General features: G+C 34.7%; 1 pseudogene across 1 annotated transcript; it reads left to right on the top strand.

The window, feature by feature from the left end:
• The first annotated feature begins 2429 nt into the window (after positions 1-2429).
• On the top strand, positions 2430-2911 carry LOC311167087 (prostaglandin E synthase 3-like; annotated as a pseudogene). The gene has a single exon. The product of its transcript is annotated as a prostaglandin E synthase 3-like (transcript).
• The last annotated feature ends 19430 nt before the right edge of the window (positions 2912-22341 follow it).

The raw sequence follows: 22341 nt of genomic DNA, 5'->3' as shown, positions 1-22341 counted from the left end.
CCTGTGAGCTGGACTGGACAGTCAATGACGGGTAAGATCAGGGGCAGACAAGAAATGGCGTTGCCCAGCCAAATGTCTGTGACTCCTGACTACCTAAGACAGGCGCAGCCCCCGAGGGGCATTATTGTGAAAATATTCTGGTAAGGCAAATGCCTGTTGGCTTGCAGTTAAGAAACCCCTCGTTCAGCATGGTCAGTATGCGAGGGGAACATACTGCACTTTCCCCAAACACATTGCTGCAAGATGACGATATTAAACTATAAGAAGATTGATTGCTATGAAGACAATGCACCTGCTGTTTCTGCCATGGCAACAACTTCTCCCTATGTTTCAGCATACCTTTTTGTTTACCTGCCTAGTTATAAATGTTTTTTCTTTCCTGCATTACTTTAATCTTCTTAGTTACAGCATAATGGTGTACAGAGTCAAATGTCACTGATTAAAATATAACTATATGAATTTGGCAATCTGAAATCCAGTAAGCAACCAAGGTGACAAAAACATGCAAAAACTTCCTCCATCCGTCAAAACATACTTTATAAGAATCAGAAATAAATAGTCATAGATCAACAGTCCCTTTAAAATATAAAAGAACTAAGCTTGCAAGCTTTTAATTAAAACTAACCACCCCAAGTAAAATATTAACAAGATAATAGCAGAACTAATATAGAAGGCTAGATTTCCAGTAGTAATAACAATAATTGCAGTAGGTAAAACATATAAACTAGTTAAACAGGTTTGGGCAAGAAGTATATTTGAATCACTGAAACTGTAATTCATAATCAATCACTAGTTAAAATGTAACATTTTGAAATACTAGACCTATGTCATGGTTATATCTTGTGATTATGTTATGCTGAAAAGAATATCATGTTAATCATTTCTGCGATAATTCCATGTGATGTAATGCATAAAGAAAATGTATAAAAAGGTGTAATGATGTTGAGCACATTACATTCAGATCTTCACTCTTGAAGTGTGTCTGTCTGTCATTTCTGCACCGAATCCTTGACCACCCTGCTCAGTCTCTCATCCCTGGGTCAGCCTTGCTAATCTACCGCTGCGCGGGTCGGCGGCAAAGTTGTTCAGCTAAGGAAGTTTCTTTCTCCTAGTTTGCTAAAAATTTTTAAAAAAGGGCCTCCCTGGTGCCACAGCAGGTTGAGCGCAGCACTGTGAAGCTGTTCCTCAGCCTTTGCAGTGGCTGTTCGATTCCCAACCAGCAGGGGAGATTCCCACATGGTGCTGCAGACCTCTCCTGCTGCGCTCGCTGCTCCCCTCAGCAGTGTATTTTGGTCCGTCTGCCTGTTCTACTCTCTGCTCTGTCTCTGGTGGATTCTCTCACCCTCCCGTGCCTCTGGCCTGTACCCCAGTGCTTGTATAAATAAACAATCTTTAAAAAAAAAAAGAATCTTTAAAAAAAAATCATCGATGGGAGTGTTATCACTATATCGTGATGCATTTTTTTATATGTTGATAGACTTAAATTACTAATGTTTTGTTTAAAATTTTCAATTACATTCATGAGGGATACTTGTTATTTTCCTCCTCAGTAAGTAGAAGGCCAGTGTTTAGAGTTTCAGAGTCTCACTGCAGAGACTGATTTCTGGGTCTCTATTACTATCCATGTCTCTTTTATGCCTACCAGTGGAAACACATGCCAGCCAATGTGCCAAATTCCTACCCCAAATATAGTAAACTAGTAATTTTAAATGGTGGGTTCAAAGCATCTTCCCTTGAGAATTAATTCTGATAAATAACCATTTTTTTAAAAAATTTGTTACCTTTTCCTCTGACTACAAATACCTTTTTTATTCTTATATGTCATTAAACTACAGTTCCATTTCTTATTTCCTATTAGCTTATCCTCCATTTTAAAGCATGCTGCTATAGGTAGCAGCAATTATTGATTAGATGTGTGTCCTTCAATTGTGACAGACATTACAAAGAAGCTTGAGAATCACTGTGAAACCCTGTAATTTTATAATCCATCTCTGTAAATGTAGAAATCTTTTACTTTTGCAGAAATACATGTATTAATTTACTTGGAATCAAAGATGTTTCAAAATGCAATTCAGTTTGAATGCGATGAGAACATAGTTTCAATGGCTTGTTATCAGTCTATCATCTTGAAGTCAATATGAAGCCAGTTAAAACATTTTGATATATACTTTTTATAAAAAGTCAGATGGAAGAAAATAAATTAATCAATTAAAAGAAAGAAAGTTAGATAGCAATAAAATTAAAGAGAGCTCTCCGCGCACGGTGCATTCTGGGGCTTGTCCAGCCGAAACGGGTAGAGGCCATGACCCAGAGAAAACGCAGGAGTCCCAGCCGCGGGAGAGGACTCGTGCCCCTGCCGCTGTGGCCCGCGAGGCCCGCCCACCGGCTCGCCCGGCCCCCTGCCCACCTGCCCACCTGCCCCATTCACAATGCAGCCTGCTTCTGCAAAGTGGTAGGATCGAAGGGACTATGTCTTCATTGAATTTTGTGTTGAAGACAGTACAGATGTTAATGTAAATTTTGAAAAATCCAAACTTACATTCAGTTGTCTTAGAGGAAGTGATCATTTTAAACATTTAAATGAAATTGATCTTTTTCACTGTATTGATCCAAATGATTCCAAGCATAAAAGAACGGACAGGTCAATTTTATGTTGTTTACGAAAAGGAGAATCTGGCCAGTCGTGGCCAAGATTAACAAAAGAAAGGGCAAAGCTTAATTGGCTTAGTGTGGACTTCAATAATTGGAAAGACTGGGAAGATGAATCAGATGAAGACATGTCTAATTTTGATCGCTTCTCTGAGATGATGAACAACATGGGTGGTATGAAGATGTAGATTTACCAGAAGTAGATGGAGCAGATGATGATTCACAAGACAGTGATGATGAAAAAATGCCAGATCTGGAGTAAAGGAGTATTGTCATCACCGGAATTTAAGAAAGAAAAATAACTTCTCTGCAAGATTTCATGACTGAGAGAATTCTTGAGTTGATAGCTTTAAAGGCAGATGCTGTAGTTGCCTCCTTTAACCCATTTTTCAACATGTTTGTTTTTTAAAAGGCTTCCCTAAGGGTTGATATGTACCATCGTATGGGGCAATTTTAAGTCCGCTAAGGCAATAACCTTATGCATGAACATTTCCCAGATTTACATGACACTGTTGCGGTTCTAGGCAATTGGTACAGCAGTTGTGATAAAAAACATTTCTCCTAAGTCTCCTTTACTTCATAACATAGATAACTGACATGATGATAGGGAAGTTCAGGCTTAGGGAAAGATAACTAAATTTTAGATTTTAGAACATGGACTCAAAATGGCTGAAATAAATTGGTTGATACCATAAACTAATAACCCATTGTTCCTCTGATATATCCTTCAGGATTGTTCCACTAAAGTTTTATTTTAAAAAATTTATTTCACATTCTTGTACTTAAGTGATCACTTGTCAGTGTTCCAGATGTATCTTAGCTAAAACTAGTGAATGCCCTAACTTAGAAGGTTTTTGAGGCCTGTACATTTGGTATTGTTTGACCCTTAAACTTTTACATCTCTTAGCTTGGAGGACAAAGAAAGGCTAAATATCGTTGCTTGAGAGTCTGTACATTTAGACCAAATTTGTATTTGCACTGTTGCACTGTCAGTATGGCAAATGAGTGAAAAAAAAAGTTAATACGCTATTGGATTTTTTATTTCTTTTTGTTTCAGCTTGTATGAGGGCTGAAAAACCTCAATTTTTTGTTCATGACAGTGGGGACTTTTTTTTTTTAATGTCTACATTCTTTCTAATAAACTGTTGGAAGATTTCTTGGCTGTCCTTTTAAGTGTCTAGTTTACTGTAATTTTATGTATTACCATTTACTGGAATGGAGTTTATTTTCACTTGAGCAAGAATTTGGTAATCCTGTTTGGGGGGCGAAGAAGCTTGCTGTAATGTCACAAGAAACCTTTTAAAAGTGGATCTGTAATAGAACATTGTAGATGCACTTTGCAGCAGTTGGAAAAGAAGTGTTGTGATTTGATTGAAATAAAACTGAATGTGTTGTCCTCCTCTAAAAAAATAAATAAAATAAAATTAAAGAGAGAGAAAATATTGTTAAAGTGTTAACTCATTGTTTTGGAAAGACAGAATTTTTATTAAATTTTGAATATGATAATTAGAAAAGCTATCTAATTCTCTCATTTACTATTCCTGATATACTTCAAGTTTGTGGTGATAACACTAAAATGAACAATGTTCAAGAAAATTTAACAGATCTTGAATTTTTTTTTCTCCTCCCAAATTTTCAAAGATTTGAACTATTTGCAATAGTATACTTTTCTCTCAAAATGCTTTTGTGGAAGATTTTTTTGGTCACTTTTCTACTTTTTAATGTAAGAATTTCTTCAAAATATTTTGAAGCTATGGCATTGAAAGTAAATGATCTGAAGCACTCTGATGCAGTATATGTGTATGTATATATATATATATACATACATATATAGTGTTTCTTACCATTTACAATTGACAATATCTTTCTAAAAGCCATGCTTTTAGCAATTAAGTTTAAAATGCTTTTGAAAAAGTATTTTATTGTACTAAACACATTTGAAGATAGTCGAAATACTATACTAGTCACATAAGAAGGAACACATTTGTCAACTGGCAGTTTTTCATTCTAAGTATCAAGTAGTTTTTAATCTCAAAATTATAAGGAACTTTAAAAAACCCATGGATCTCACTCTTTTTTGTAACCTTTAAAATCATTCTTAAACAAATGAATACTGAAAGAGACAATCATTTATTTTCTTTCTATTAATGTAATAACCAGTAGAATTAGAATTTATCAAGAGTTGCCTGTTAGTAAGAAAAATATCAAAAATAACCTCCAGTGCTTCCTTAACATACACTTTCTTGCTTTTTTTTTTTTTGAAAGGAAATTTTTAAAAATTTTACTCTCTTCTCCTCCCCTCAAATTTCTGAGAGAAAATCCCATTTTACTGACAAGGTAGAACTCTTTAAAAGGTCAGTGTCCAATATTACTTCTACTCATCTGCTCTATTAATTTTACTTAACGTTTTCTACTTCTCTGCTGATGAAGACACCTCTTTCCCCCTTTCTCCATTTGTTATGCCTTCTCTTATCTGTGTATTCAGCTCATGTGTCTATTTCTAATATTCTTTAAGCACAATCCAGTATTCTCATTCAAGTGTTTTAAAGGTATCCACAAAATTCTGGAAATCAATGAATGAACAGTCCTTCTATCACCTGCTCAAACTTACTCGACCTCTACATATAACTTTTTGTAAGTGATCTATATTTACTATCACCATTTTGTTATCTATCACTGAATCATCAACTCTTCCAGTTAGATTTACCTCTCTCATTCAATCCCAAGGTAACTTGTGACAACAATATCATTAGGTCTAGTGAACATTTTCATTATTTATATTATCTTTTGAAAGCATTGGGTATTATTGGTCATGAACTTCATGTCTAAACCCTATTATCTTGGCTAACCTGATAAAATACTCCTTGACATTTACTCTTTTTTTAAATTAATATCTTCTCTCACTCTTAAATAGACATCTCCTTTATCAAGCCATGAAAAGTTGAGATTCTTAAAGTATTTCCCTTGTATTTCCTCACTTTTAACTTTGTATTAATATATAGGTAAATGTATTCATACCTATAGTTCAAATTTTCACTTTTCTGAAGGGGAACTCATATATTCAGACTATATCCACTACGCATCAACACAAGTATGTAACTCTCTATATGACTGTTCTACTGGACAGAATAAATTCAAGAATAATTCAAAGAATAATACAAATCAAATTTCTCAAAATTGAACACTTTGCTATGGTATTTCCCAATGATTCTGGGAACTGTTCCTATCGGGGTCATTCTTAATATCCCCCTGTCCTTTTTCATCTGTGCATATTATGCAAAGTTTTATTTATTTTTAACTCCTAAGTAGTTCTTGAATGAACACACTTCTTTGCTTCTCTTTCACTATAATGATAGTCCAAACTATAATAATTTATCATTTAAAGTAAAATGATAGTCCCTTAACTTCATTCTTTGAATCAACTCAAGCCACGATTATTGGGCTATCCATAAACCAGCTAGAGTGACTTTTCTAAAATATAAGGTCAATTACATTATCCACATATTTATAATTATTATTTAAAAAAAATGAATCCTTCGTAGGGCTTAGCTTTTTAAACTCCAGTGATTTCTTTACTTGTACTTCACAACATGCTTTTAGCAAGGTTGGTTTAGAGGCAGTTTTCCAGATGCACCTATGCTTCTTTATGACATGAATCATTACCTTTGGTTCTTCACTTAATCTTTGCATTTACCTAGTTATTTTTACTGTTTCCCTGGATCATAACTTAGCCAGGTGATCTTCCAGGAGACTTTCTTTTCCTTCCTCATGGACTAGGCCAGTTTTCTTTATTGTAAGCTTGGAAAATACTTATTAAATCTTCTTTAAAATATATGCTATAGGGCCTCCCTGATGGTGCAGGGGTTAAAGTGTCAGTGCTATCAAGCTATTCCCAGACACTGCAGCATGAATTTGATCCCAGCCAGGGAACTGAGCCACGTGGCTCAGTAGACCTCCCTGTCTCGCCCACTGCCTACCTCAGCAGTATATTTCAATAGATCTGCCTGTTCTGCTCCCGACTCTGTCTCTGGTTAATCCTCTTGCCCCCCTCACATCTGGCCTACATCCCAGTTCTTGCATGCATAATAAAAATAAATCTTAAGAAAATAAATAAAAAATGTTATATCTAAAGATTTATATGTTAATATTTGATCATTTTTACTATCATTTGTCTTTACTGCAAGACTATAAACCCCATGAAAATGGGTTCTGAGAAATTTTTGTACTTGTCATGGAAACACCAGTACTTAGTACAGTTCCTAGCACTTAGTAGGTGCTCAAGAAATATTCAGAAGATGATAAAATAAATAGATGAACTATGGGTATCATACGTAATGGAATACAAATCTGACACCAAGAAGAACTTTTCATTATAACTATTAATGTGACAGAAATTCAAGTTAAAATTAAGAACAATTACCATCTCAAAATGTGTAGTAATGTACAAGTATTTAATTTTTTAAGACTAAATATAAAACAATAGTATCATTTATGTGTAACATGTTATAAAAATGGTATGTGATGAAGACAAAGTGGGAGAACTTTAAAGAAAGACAGTGAAAATGATTAATGAGTTAGAAGGACTGATTCATGTGGGAAGAATAATAATGATAACTCAGCACTGAATTTGAAATAGAATTCTACATATACTATGACAGAACTTGTTTTCCACATTATGTCTTCATACTTACAGTTTTAATTGTTACATTTCATCAAACTAGATTGCTCTATTTAAACAGAAAATAGCAAATAGATTGACTATGTTAAAACATAGCCCAGGGATGATTTAAGGGAAGTATAATCATATAAAAATTTTGGAAGCATGAAAATACCATTGAGGAGAGAGAATACTGAATAGAGGATTAGTTCTTGAATAGATAGAATGAGATTTTTCTTGGAAATTTTTCAATTAAGCGTAAAATTCTTTTCCAAAATGTTAGGTTTTGGGGCCTCCCCTGGTGGCTCAGCGGTTGAGCGCTGGGCTGTGAGGTTGCCCGCAGCCTCTGCAGCACCGGTTCGTTCCCCGGCCGCCAGCGAGGGTCCCACAAAAAAAAAAAAAAAAAAGTTAGTTTTTGCTAAGATGAATGAATGATTATGATATCCATTATACAACAATCTAATGATATAGTCAGAACTGGGATGTATTAAAGATGGGGCCTAAAACTCAGAAAATAAATAATAACAAATAAAGCAAATATTAGCAATAGAATCTTTTCCTTTCAAACATGAGTTTCTATGATTTTCAAACTTGTGTTCATTATAAATATTGATTGTACTTTAAGTTTAATTCCATCTTCTAGACTTCTTTTCATTGGAACATTAAATCATCTAAACCAAGAAAATACTTATTTTCTTAAAACAGAAAAAAACTGTTAATTAGGAGAGATTTGTGATCTCAGAAGTAGACAAAAATGACTATCAAAAATTTTATCAGTATTTGAAATTCTTGACTTTATGTTCCCATATTCTGTATTTTTTAATATTGAGTTACTACTGGTTTACAACACTGTGTATGATTTAGGGGTTTGTACCACCTCAGATGAGTATTACTACATCACGCCCATCATTAAAACACCAATAATCCTTCAATGTTAGAGTTAGATTTCTTATTTTGGTTAGTTTATTTTGTTTTCCTTTATTTTGTTTCTTAATATTCTACATGAATGAAATATCTGGTATTTGTATTTCTCCTTTTGACTTATTTCTCTTAGCATAATCCTCTCTAGTTCTATCCATGTTGCTCTGAATAGCAAGATTTTATCTTATTTTATAGTTGAGTAGTATTCCATTGTGTATATATACCACATCATCTTTTTCTCTGCTTGTCAGTCTCAATTCAAAGTCTCATCCTTTTCCCTACATGATAACAAAAAAAGAATCATTCTGAAATACATAGAGGAACAAATATTCTATGGAAGGAAATAAACTTCTTGCCTTCTTCTTGGACACCATTCTGCCTACATTTTCCAGAGCTGCTGGCTGACACATCAAACACATACTTATGTGCGTTCCCTAATTAAGGAATAGCCTATGTATTTTCATAGAACAGTTAAGTCTTTTATCCTAATTAAAATGCAGAAAAAAATCTTGAAATTCATTGTATATTAATAGTCATACTCTAAACAAAACAAAAATACCCCATAGCATAGTTGCATTTTGAGATTGAGTACCAGGGGGCAAAGATCATGAGATTTATGGATTTTTTTCCTGACATTTCCACACTTTATACCAATACAGTGTCTACCTCTGTTGCCTTTGGGATTAAGTACTTAAAAATGAAATAAAGTTGTCACTTTTGAGCCAGACTCTTGGGGCAAGTATCTGCCAATTGCCTCATTGCCCAAGGATGACACCGGATGGGTTTTGTGGTTAGAACTCCCTAATCTTGTGTCAGTGCAAATTAATTCTCCTGCAATAGCACTGGGTTTACGATTACTAATAGGACACTGTGTGTGTGTGTGTGTGTGTGTGTGTGTGTGTGAGAGAGGGAGGAAAGAGGGGGAGAGAGAGAGGGAGAGAGAGAGAGAGAGAGAGAGAGAGAGAGAGAGAGAGAGAGAGAGAGAAACATACTAAAATAATGAGTTATAAACCATGTCCCAATTAGGATTATTACATTCACTGACCTTAGTAACTTCATCATGGGTTTACTGGTTCCCTTTAACTCTCATTTTACCTTGAAGAAGAGAGATGTTAAATTTTCTTTTGTCTGTGTTGAATGCTTCCTTGGTGCCATTTTGTGGTATTTGCAGGCCTCTCTGACATTATCAAATGGATTGACATTTTAAATATTTGCAGTGCTCAGTGGGTACTAATTCAGCAAAGGTGAACCACAAGCCTCTTTCATTGTGGCACAGCAAGTGATGTGTGTCTGTTTAATCACAGCAGCTGAAATGAGATCAAAAGGCACTGTGTTGTTAAAGTCCTAAAAACTGCTGTCACAGCAGACATACCTGGAGGGGTCCTTCAAGGAAAAAGCTAAGTAGTGAAGAACCTACTTAGGCCACAGGCTTATCTGAACCCATTAACCCAGCTCAGAAAGAAAGTCCCTCTAGAAAGCAATATTTTCATATTTCTAGTAAATTCTTTATAGGAGCAGCTCAATCATTTGTAGGGCTCTCAGCAATTCCTGATTTGCTTTCTATTTTAAATTGAAGTTTTATGCTCCATATTTTGTCAGAGTTGAGGGTCCAAATGGTCTAAAAGGATGAAAAATATAAATCATTTTACATGTTTACTGTCAGAAATATTTGGGACTTTTTCAAAAGGAATTTCAGAGAGGAAGAAATGATACTTTATTGTTGTTGAGATTTCATACCCCTTGTATTATTTACAGGTTCTACAATGACCAATATTAAAACATCAGTAAAAAGAATGACTCTTTTAAAATTTTATCCTAATTTTTTCCTACAAAGCACAGTGTACTTTTAAAGCAATCCCCAATATTTTTGAAACAGTCCATCAAATAACCATTTGTAATTTAGGTTAACTGATAATATTTAGCCTTAGCTTCCCACAAGCAAAAAGATTTTCATATACATTCTCTTGGTTTACCTCAGTCACATGTATACCTCTAGGAATTCCCCATCGCTGGCTTCCATTCTAATCAAGAGATTCAGGGTATCAAATCTGTGCAAGTGTGTCAAATATATTAGCAAAGAAAATATTAATGGCCAGTTTCCTGTATTTCCACTTGCTGAGTGTCTCGAGTATATTTAAGGGATCAATAGTACAAAAGCTTTTAAAATTTGTTTAGATATAAATTGAAAAAGTCAATACAATTACAGTTTAGTATGTAAAGCTTATTAGTATGACAGTGGGGAGTCATTGAATAGTATGAATGAAAATTCAGTGACTTTTGTTCTACCATTTGCTCCATTTGCTTCTCATCCTAATATATAATATCCTTGAGTATCAGGCAAGTCACTCAAATTCTTTAAATAACTTTTCTTTGTAGTTAAGAAAAAGAGTGGAAAGAATAGCACACAAAATAAAATCAAACCATAGAACTCGTGGGGAAAAGAAAAATAAATAATTGCTTTAGGAGCGTTTACAATGTCTTTCCTCTCCCAATGCACCAAGGGGGAAACTCTTCCTTCACATCAGATTAACATTATATCTCCTCTAGGTTCTGTGAGACAGACAGAGGTTTTTATACACAGATTCAAAGACTATGGTAGAGAGCTGGTGGGTAGGAGAAGGAGAAACATTAAAGGAAGGAAATCATCTTTATATTCATGGAGCTGAGAGGATATGTTAAGCGTGAGAGTTTTAAGAAATCTTTCTTGATCAAGAGCTGCACCCTAGGTGTGACACAATTCCAGTGTGTAGGAGAATGAGACAGTGATCCACTGTCTCATCCACTGTCTCAAAATCCTTATGGGATTTTCATTCTAACCGAGGGACATGTATAACAAACATAAACAATAACTATGTGATTTCATAGAAAATTTTCAGCACAAGGCAATAAAATGACTGGGCAGTATGAATACATTCAGTAATGAGGAATTTACTGCACATTTAAATGCAGTGGTTAGGAATTCGCTGTACTGAGCAGATGATATTTGCAAAAAAGTTTCCATGACCAGTGTTGAATGGGATAAAAAGGTTTTCATGAGGGGGGGGAATAAAAGAGAATGTGTGAGCACTACATGGAAGTATTTTAAGAAGCATTTTATAGAATGTGCATTCCCTTCTCATTATCTGTAAAATAATAGCAATAAGCCTATATAATTTAAAATCACTTTAAGACCTAATCTTTAGAGTAATTTGATGTAAACTGCAAAATTGAAAGGAAGTAAGAAGTTTCCTATATACTCCCAGCTTCCCCAGATACATATCTTCCCCACTTTTAACATTCCTTGTCAGAGAGGTTTGATAAAACGAATGACCCTACCCACATGATCACTACCCAAAGTCCATAGTTTAGGTTCATGTTCATTGTTGCTACTGTACAATCTATGGTGTTGGACAAATGTGTAATAATATATAGCCATGATTACTATAAAGGGTAGTTTCACTATCCTAAAAATTCTCTGAAAACTTCTAAAATTATTTTGATTGCCTTATTCTTTTCTCCTTGACAACACTCCAAAACTAAGTCCCTACATAAAACAATGCAATGCAAATTTATAAATCCATAATTGAGAAAAATATTTATAATCAAAACCAAACATTTAAGGAGTATATACTGACCAATTAATGTAAAGATTTTTGAAGGTAAAATAATTGAAGCATTTAAAATTGTATAACACATAATACTTTTATAAAAAAGTGGTATAAAATACAAAAATGTAAATAATTGCAGAGATAAAACACATACAATAGTATATTAACATGACAATTCATTCTCAATTAATCTTAGACATTCAGTGCCATTCCATTCAAAATTTCACTAGATATTTTTTTAGAATTTCATAAGCTAACACTCAAATCCATACAATTAATAAATGATCAAAAATAATCAAGCTAGTTTTTAGGAAGACTGGTAGACTTACTCTGTAATTGCGCAAGACTTTCAAAAAAACTATACTCATTAAAATAGTGTGATATTGACATGGAGAGTCAATAAGTCAATTTAATAGTATAGTGACCTAAGGGTAGACTCTAATAACACAAGAATATTTTATATAACAAATAAATCATCACAAGTTAATAAATAAAGGATGACCTGCCAAATTTATTAGGAAGGAAAGAGTGGCCAAATCCGTAAGAAGTGCTGGGATAACTGGGTATTCAAAGGAAAAGATGAATATGAATTTCTGTATAACACTGCATACATTTGAAAATTCCAGATAAATTAAAGATTCAAGATAAAAATGTGTGGTTTTAAGAATAAAATGTAGAATGATTTTATGACGTGAAGGAAGGGAAGATTTTGTAAATAAGACACAAAATACATGATCCATGGGGAAAAACAACAGAAAAATTTGACTTCATTTAACTGCACATTCAATAAAGACTATACTCAAAGGTTAAAGACAAACAATACACTAGAGAAGATATTTGAAAATTATATAATAAAGTCTAGTTTCCAAAATATGTTAATAGTTCTGCAAATCATTAATTAAAAGGAAAAATAAAATGAGAAATGAGCTAAGAAAATGAACAGGAGGAATAACAAATCAGAAGGCACAATCAACACATGAGAAAATGTACAAGCTTAAATGTACTTTGGAGATTACAAATCAATACAAAAATTAGATGCCACATCACACTCATTAATTTGGAATGTTAATGTTTTATATCACTAAATATTGAAAACAAAGATGGGAATATGGAAAGACATTGCAGGTGGGAACTGTAAACTCTTTAGGGAACCGTTTGAAAATACTTATTGTATCTTAAGCATATCAACACTAGAAATCTCTCATAAATTACTTGGGCATTTCTAGAAGTCCCATTTCTCTGAGCAGAGTTTGGTAACAGTGAAATGTGCAAGCAAAACCATTCTTTTGGGAATCAGCAGTGATAAACGTCATACTATATTTATATAAACTTGTACTAAAATTTTCTTTATCTGTGACTGACCTAACTTCTCTTTCCTTGTGCTTTCCCTCTCCAGAATTAATCCAGATTGAAGATATGCAACATTTCTCCGCTTTTCCAGATACACAGAGCACCTTACAACACACAGACACAAAATAAACCCCAAACCTACAGGCACAGACACATCTGTGTGTCAGCATCCAGATCAAGATAAAAAACATTTACAGTATCTTAAAAAGCTCTCTTATGCCTCTTCCAGATGAGTCAACATCAACAATACATGCAATGGCTAGTATTTTGACTTTTATTAGAACATTCTATAGTTTTCAAAATTAATTTCTCTACACAACAGCATTTTTTAATATTGGTTTACTTCAAATATTAACTACATTAAAAGATCATGAACATATATATGTTATGAAATAATGAAATGGACAATCATGTAATAATCAACTATGTTAAGAACCAGAATATCATGTTACTGATATTTTTTCATTTTGATACTTTTATTTTCAGTCATATAGCACAATCTTCTGAAATTCATTTTTCCTGTCTTTGTTGGTGCTCAGTGACCTCCAAAGGGCCTTCATATATGTGGGTTCTTTAGAAAATCACTCCATATCAGCTGTTTTCAGTAATTCGTTTTTATTTTTATGACCTCTCTTTTAGAGCAAACATATCTGCTCATGGTACAGACTTCTATTTCTAACTGCTAGGAATATTTTTTCTGGATTGTCTACAGGGTTTTCACAGAACCAAGAATCAAATAAAATATTTTGGGAACAGATGGATGGAGTTTCTTACTTGTAACACATCACTTTTTCAAGCCTAAGAAGGGTACATAGGTTGATCACCCAAAGAGTTGAATGGCTCTGCAGTGTTCCTGCCAAGGGCTCAGGCATGTTCCTTTAAATATTTCAAACAGGGGTAATTCTATATTTACTGAACAAGAACATCTTTAGATCTAAGGTTAGAGTACATTTTATCTTAACATCCAAAAAGATAATCTCAGATTACACACCTTATATTTTCAAAATTCCTAGCATACATTGAGCTCAAGATACTCGATTGAATTAAAAAAAATTATGAAAGGACTACTGTTTAAAAGAAATAACTTATTTAATGCTAGATTTATATTTTGCTTCTATATAATAAAACATCTAAATAAAACAAATAGGGCCTCCCTGGTGGCCTAAGGGTTAAGTCTTAGTGCTATCATTACAAAGGCCTGAGTTCAAAGCCTATCCAGAGAGCTAACCCACATATGGCGCAGCAGACCTCTCTTGTCTTGCCTGCTGCACCCCTTAACAGTGCATTTAGTAAATCTGCCTGCTCTGCTCCCCACTCTGTCTCTGGTGAATCCTCTCACCCCCGCACCCTCACACCTCTGGCCTACACCCCAGTTCTTCTCTGTGCACATACACACAAATAAACTGGTAAATAAATAAAACAAATAGATGAAAAATCATCCAAAATAGATTGAGCAATCTAAAAGCTAACAAGAGTACAAAAGCAACTTTGAGTTAAATGATAATTGCGTATGATGAAATGCATCATTCTCTACTTGAGCAAAAGCAGAGTCTTTTGCAGCATAATACAAAGCAAATCTGTTATCCCTCAGGGAGGACACTGCACTTGATCTACTTTTTTCATGATATATTACCTTTCAGAAGCTTTTCTTCCACATAAGTAATCACTTGCAGGACAGAAAGAATGTCTTATGCAGAAAAAGGAAGAGGAAAATAGGTGAAGACACTTGCTAAAGACAAATAGAGACCCCTAAATTCAATCACTTAGTTCATCAGACTTAAGAAACATATTAACAGTGACAACAAATCAATAAAATGAAAGGCCCATTTGAGTAAAAAATTATAAGTAATATTTTTCTTACTTGTTCTAACATACTTCCATAGAAGTCTATCATAGAATATATTTATCATATTGCATTTTCTTCCTGTTATACTATTTTTAAATTACTGGATAATAGTGGAAAAAGAATAAAAGGAATTTAGAAACACATCTTTCAGACATTGTGGGCAAGTTCTAAATACTGTTTCCAGTCATTCATACATTCAGAAATGTAACAGGAAATATGATGCTATGACTATTCTATGTCAAATATAAAAAATAGACAATATTCTTTAAATTTCTACTTTTTCTGGTTTATGTCAGGTTCAGAAAATGATATGATATCAAGGCCAAGAAGTGTCCATAAATAAAATTTCCCTGTGGACCAAGGTAAAATGGAATTATATCTTTCAACTCTTGTATTTCTTTAGAACTCAATGGTAACGTGAATCTGACATAATATCCAAAACTTGATGGTTACTCCTATTTGCAAAATGGTAAAAGAATAAAATAGTGAGATTCAGCAAATTACATTCATTTTTCTGTACTTTTTTTAATCTAATGAAAACCTTTACAGATATCATATCCTTGCACAGTGTCTACTATTGTACAGATGATATGACAATATAGTGATAGAACATTAGAAGAATAATATATATTGGAATGATTTACCTTTATTGGAATTGTGCTTGGGGGCCCATCATAACTTAAGTACCTTTCTGAGCTGAGAATTGTCAATGTAGGCTTATTCAGTTCTTTGAACCCTATTAGAAATTGTTGCCCTTGACATTGGTTCATATCCAATATACACATTAAACTAAACATATCATTTTGGGACAATCATATCATTCTCCTTCCACTTCTACTGCATATGACATGATATATAATTTTAATATATGGACTAGGACATGTGATCAAGATAGTTTGTTTTTAATTTCCTGAGATAAGATCTATACTTCTTCTGATAGTGAAAAGCTATCAGTTTGTACATCTTAAAGTTTCGGTGTCTTGATTCATAATACTAATTTATCTTGTTAATTATCTCCCCAAAATTTTTTAGAGTTAATGATCAATTATATTAGAATGTAGTTAAAGCTACAGAAATCATTTCTAATTTTCTTGCTCATATATATGTCTACTCCCTGGAAATATCTCAGGAGCCATTTGATGATGACTAAAAAAAATCCCAGAGGTCACTTCTGTTCCCTAATGAAAAACAGAAAAATAATTCTAATCCAGATATTTGGAAGATTTTTCAATGACTTCTTGTTGAAATGAATGAGAAAATGAATACATAAAATTAAATCATAACAAATATTTGTGCTATGTTTCATACTTTATATGTTTATGTCTGTTACAAATTACTTTAAAACTCCTTGAAGAAAGATATACATGACGTAAATATTTGAACATTATAAAGACTCAACAACAATAGTAATGACTAGGAGGGATCAAATGAAATCGAAGTTCCATTTTGAAAGATAACCATAAAACATATTGGGCCTCCCCGGTGGCGCAGCGGTTGAGCCCTGGGTTGCGAAGCTGCCCGCAGCCTCTGCGGCGCTGGTTCAATCCCTGGCTGCTCCCCGGCCACCGGAGGAGGGTCCCACATGGCCGCAGACCTCTCCTGCCACCCGCTGCGCTCCTCAGCAGTGTACTTCGGTCCTTCTGCCTGCTCTGCTCCCTGCTCTGACTCTGGTGAATTCTCTCACCCTCCCATGCTTCTGACTGTACCCAGTGCTTGTATAAATAAATAAATAAATCTTAAAAAAAAAAAAAGAAAGAAAGAAATGACTTATACTGAGTCTTATAAAATAAACAAACAACAAAAAAAATCAACATATGAAATCTAACTACTCATTGATCACTGAATCAATTTACCAATAAATGAAAGCTTTTAAATTAGGTTCAATTATTTATCTAATCAAATTGGTTATCTCTGAGAAATAACCCTAACTCTAACTCATTTTAGCAAAATGTGTATATATAGATGCACACACACATATATATATTCAAAGGAATCTTACATATTTTAATGTCATATAAAAATCTTTTTGACCAAAATGCCTAAAATATTATGTTTTTAACATGGTTTCAATGCAATTATTTAAGCCTTTCTAAGTACTTTCATTGCAATAATATTTCATGGAAATATTTGCAATAAAAAGATCTTTCATTAAAATCTGCAAGACTGTATGGAATACAGAATCATTTGAAATTCATGCCCAGAATCTAAATTAAATAAGTATGGGTTAGGATTGTGCAGAAAAAATAAAAAGACTAATATCAAAAGGATGAAAAGCAACTCATCACCTTGGTGGGGCAACATATATAAAATAATCTCATTTTATCTAAGATTACCCTTAACCAATGCTCTGGAAAATCTTCCTTCCCCAAACTTAATATCTCAGGGAGATTTATAACTTCCAGCCACTTTCAGATTAAACAATGAAAATCCAGGAGTCCAGCACAATGACAGGAGTTAGGATGCCGGACCTTCTTCCTCTACATATTCACAGCCAAATCAGTCATGAAGAAACACAAGCATCCCTGAATAACAAACATATGACTATTATATACATCAAGAGGGACAACATAGCAGAAGAGGTAAGAAAAACTGCAGCTGTGTTTGGAGCATTAACAAGGCAGTGCAACCTAAGCGATGGAAAGATGACTGTTATACAGAGTCTCTTTGCAGTTGTTAACTAAACTGCTCATGTCCTCATCTGGGGCTTTAAAACATGGGGATTGCGTATGGTGTGAGGTGGTGGTCAAGCTTCATTCTTTTGCATGTAGCGACCCAGTTTTCCCAGCACCATTTATTGAACAAACTTTCTTTGCTCCAATGCATAGTCTTTGCTCCTTTGTCAAAGATTAGTTGACCATAAACCTGTGGGTTTATTTCTGGATTTTCTATTCGATTCCATTGGTCTGTATGTCTGTTCTTGTTCCAATACCATGCGGTTTTGATGATTATGGCTTTGTAGTATAGTTTGAAGTCTGGGAGTCTGATGCCTCCATTCCCTTCTTTTTTTTTCAGGAGAGCTTTGGCTATTCGGGGTTTTTTGTGATTCCATATGAATTTCATCAATAATTGTTCTATTTCTTTGAAGAATGACATTGAAATTTTGATTGGAATAGCATTGAATCTGTATATTGCTTTTGGAAGGATGGCCATTTTAATAATGTTTATTCTTCCAATCCATGAGCAGGGGATGTCTCTCCATTTCTTTGTGTCTTCTTCTATTTCTTTTAACAGTGTTTTATAGTTTTCTTTGTATAGGTCCTTTACCTCTTTTGTTAGATTTATTCCCAAATATTTGATTTTTTTTGTTTCAATAACAAAAGGGATGGTCTTTTTGATTTCTTCTTCTTCAGATTTATTGTTTGTGTATAGGAAGGCTACTGACTTTTGCGTGTTGATTTTGTATCCTGCCACTTTACTGAACTGATTGATGAGTTGAATTAGCTTTTCTGTGGAGTTTTTGGGGTTCTCTATGTATAATATCATATCGTCTGCAAATAGTGATAGTTTGACTTCTTCTTTTCCTATTTGGATTCCTTGGATGTCTTTCTCTTGTCTTATTGCCCTGGCTAGGACTTCCAGTATTATATTGAAAAGCAATGGTGAGAGTGGACATCCTTGTCTTGTTCCAGATCTTAATGGAATTGCTTTCAGCTTTTCACCATTGAGAATGATACTGGCTGTTGGCTTGTCATAGATGGCCTTTATGATGTTGAGGTATGTTCCTTGTATCCCAAGAATTTCAAGGGCTTTTATCATGAATGGGTGTTGCACTTTGTCGAAAGCTTTCTCAGCATCTATTGATATTATCATATGGTTTTTATATTTCTTTTTGTTGATGTGTTGGATAACGTTGATTGATTTTCGGATGTTAAACCATCCTTGTGCCCCTGGAATGAATCCAACTTGGTCGTGGTGAATTATCTTATGGATACATTGTTGGATTCTGATAGCTAAAATTTTATTGAGGATTTTTGCATCAGTGTTCATTAGGGAGATTGGCCTGTAGTTTTCCTTTTTTGTGTTGTCCTTGTTCGGTTTTGGTATTAGTGTAATGTTGGCTTCATAGAACGTGTTTGGTATTGTCCCTTCCTTCTCAATTTTTTGGAAGAGTTTGTGAAGGATAGGCACTAATTCGTCTCTGAATGTTTGGTAGAATTCATTTGTAAATCCATCAGGTCCTGGGCTTTTGTTTTTGGGGAGGTTTTTGATTACCATTTCAATTTCGCTAATTGTAATTGGTCTGTTTAGGTGTTCTATTTCTTCTTTATCTAGCTTTGGGTGATTGTAGAGTTGTAGGAATTTGTCCATCTCCTCTAGATTGTTAAACTTGTTTCCATATAACTGTTCATAGTAGTTACTGATTATTCTTTTGATTTCTGCTGTGTCCGTTGTGATTTCTCCTCTTTCATTGATGATCCTGTTTATTTGTGCTTTCTCCCTTTTTTCCTTTGTGAGCCTGGCTAGGGGTTTGTCTATTTTATTGATTTTTTCAAAGAACCAGCTCTTGGTTTCATTGATCTTTTGGATTGTTTTTTTAGTTTCAATTTCATTTATTTCTGCTTTGGTTTTTATTATTTCTTTTCTTCTACTGGTTTTGGGGTTTTTTTGTTGTTCTTTTTCTAGATCTTTGAGCTTCGAGATTAGGTTGTTTCTTTGCGTTCTTTCTTGTTTCTTGATGTGAGCTTCTATTGCTATATATTTTCCTCTTATTACTGCTTTTGCTGCATCCCATACATTTAGGATATTGGTGTCCTCCTTGTCGTTCAATTCAAAAAATTTTTTAATTTCTTCTTTGATCTCCTCATTAGTCCAATGGTCTTCCAGTAGTGTGGTTTTTAATCTCCATGAGGTAGGAAAGTTCCTTGCCTTCTTTTTATGGTTTATTTCTAGTTTGATGCCTTCATGGTCAGAAAAGATGCATGGATTAAAGAACTAGACATAAGACCTGAAACCATAAAATATATAGAAGGAAATATAGGCGAAACACTACGTGATTTGCACATCAAAGACATCTTTACAGACACATCACCCAAAGCTGTGATAGTGAAGGCAAAGATAAACAGCTGGGACTATATCAAATTAAAGAGCTTTTGCACAGCAAAAGAGACAATAACAAAAACAAAGAGAAACCCCACCAACTGGGAGAACATTTTTGCACCCAACACTAATGATAAAGGACTGATCACAAAAATCTGCAAAGAGCTGATGAGTCTCAACAACAACAAAGAAAATAATCCAGTCAAAAAATGGGCAGAAGAGCTTAAAAGAAACTTCTCTGAAGAGGAAATGCAAATGGCCAACAGGCATATGAAAAAATGTTCAACATCACTTGTCATCAGGGAAATGCAAATCAAAACTACCATGAGATACCATCTTACACCAGTGAGAATGGCACATATTAAAAAAACTAGCAACAACAAATGTTGGCGAGGGTGTGGAGAAAAAGGAACTCTTCTGCACTGTTGGTGGGAGTGCAAACTGGTCCAACCACTGTGGAAAGCTGTGTGGAGATTTCTGGACCTACTAAACATAGAGCTTCCATATGACCCAGCAATTCCACTCCTAGGTATTTACCCAAAGGACACAGAAACATCAATTCCAAAGAACACCTGCACCCCTATGTTTATAGCAGCACTGTTTACAATAGCTAAGCTTTGGAAACAACCCAAATGCCCAAAAATAGATGACTGGATCAAGAAGATGTGGTACATATATACCATGGAATATTACTCAGCATTCAAAAAAGATAAACACATGCAATTTGCTGCAACATGGATGGCGCTGGAAGGGATCATGCTCAGCGAAATAAGCCAAAAAGAAAAAGAAAAATACCGGATGGTCTCACTCATAGCAGGAATCTAGAAAACTTAAATAAGGGACCAGGAAAATGAATAACTATAAGAAAGTGAAAATCAAAATCAACAAAAACTATGAACCAGAGACACTTTTAGGGGGGCGGGGGCGGAAGGGGAGGGATTGGGGTCAGAATGGGGGGCTGCAATTGTATGGGGAATATAACAATAAAATTTATAAAAAAAAAAAAAAAATAAAAAAATAAAACATGGGGATTGCACTAGAGTTCATGTACAGAATGAAGCATCTGGAGAAAAACTAGGGGTGCAGAAACCTGCATTATGGAACCAGAAGACTGACTACTATACTGCTGGATAGCAACTGGACAACCTGAGCCAGAGAGTAAAACTCTGTGTGCCCCAAATGGAATTTGAGGAGAGTAGACAGTCATTGTGACTGCTGGCAAAGGATCAGTGTTAAGTTTGGGAAAACCAAATGGGAAAAGTTGTAGCTTGAAATGGTGGGAAGGGCTAGATTGCCTCACCTGTGTCTCCTTACAGACGATGCTGTTGTCTATAGGGTTTGGCTACATTATGATAAAGACCTGCCTCACCCACATCCAGCACCAAAACCAAGAAAAAAAGCAAGTGGTATATACTGCCATTAACCAGAGTTCAAAGCACGTATGTCCCAGCTTCAGGAGCAAGTGACCTAGAATAAAGCAAAGGGAGGAAACCCTGCTTGAGAATCTATCTCAATCATAACCTCCTCCCAGGGGTGCTAAGCCAGTTTCTGGTTGCAGAACCCACATACTAGTGCTGAACCACAGCTTAGAAGTTGAACAAGCATGAGATTATTAGGGACAGATTAAGCAAGTAATTAGTCTTGGGGGGATGGGTCACTGTAGATCGCCACCCAACTTGGGTGTCAAGCACCTTAGGAGACTTGAACTCTTGGTACTCTGATACTAGCTAGCACCACTTTCCTGGTACCTTATTACCCCAGCTTCTATCTCCTATTCCCTGCTTCTTCAAGTGCTCAAATCATCTGAACAGTTTCAGAGCTGTCTGTCTACAAAGTAATAGAAACCTAAGTATTCTGCTTTAATAACCTAGGATTATACCATGCAACCTGTTAATGTAATAGAAGGTCAACTCATCAAAACAGGAAAACTGGTTATCTCAATCCATAAAATCTAAAAATTAGAAGATTCCTCAGCAGTATATAACCAGGCAAAAGAGAGGCTCCTTCCTCCCTTTCTGCTAGCCCCTTCCTTAGGATCTCTTTTCACTGCATGGTAGGGATTGAAAGTAGGGAGAATATTCTCAGAACCCATGGGAAATAGGAAGGACCATTGTATGCCCACCAACTGTAAGGATAACTGGAATAATCTTTCTCAGAGTGTCTGCCTATGAGGAAGATGTCCTTCTGAGTGGGGTAGCTTGGGAAGGTAATAGATTATGCCCTTTTCAAAAGCAAACCTTATGAGGCAGAGTTATTGTTGCCCAATTAAGCAAAGTAAGCTAGATTTCTCAGAC

Source organism: Talpa europaea (assembly GCF_964194135.1).
Source record: "Talpa europaea genome assembly, chromosome: 2".
Taxonomy (NCBI): domain Eukaryota; kingdom Metazoa; phylum Chordata; class Mammalia; order Eulipotyphla; family Talpidae; genus Talpa; species Talpa europaea.
This window is presented reverse-complemented; position numbering and strand designations above follow the sequence as displayed.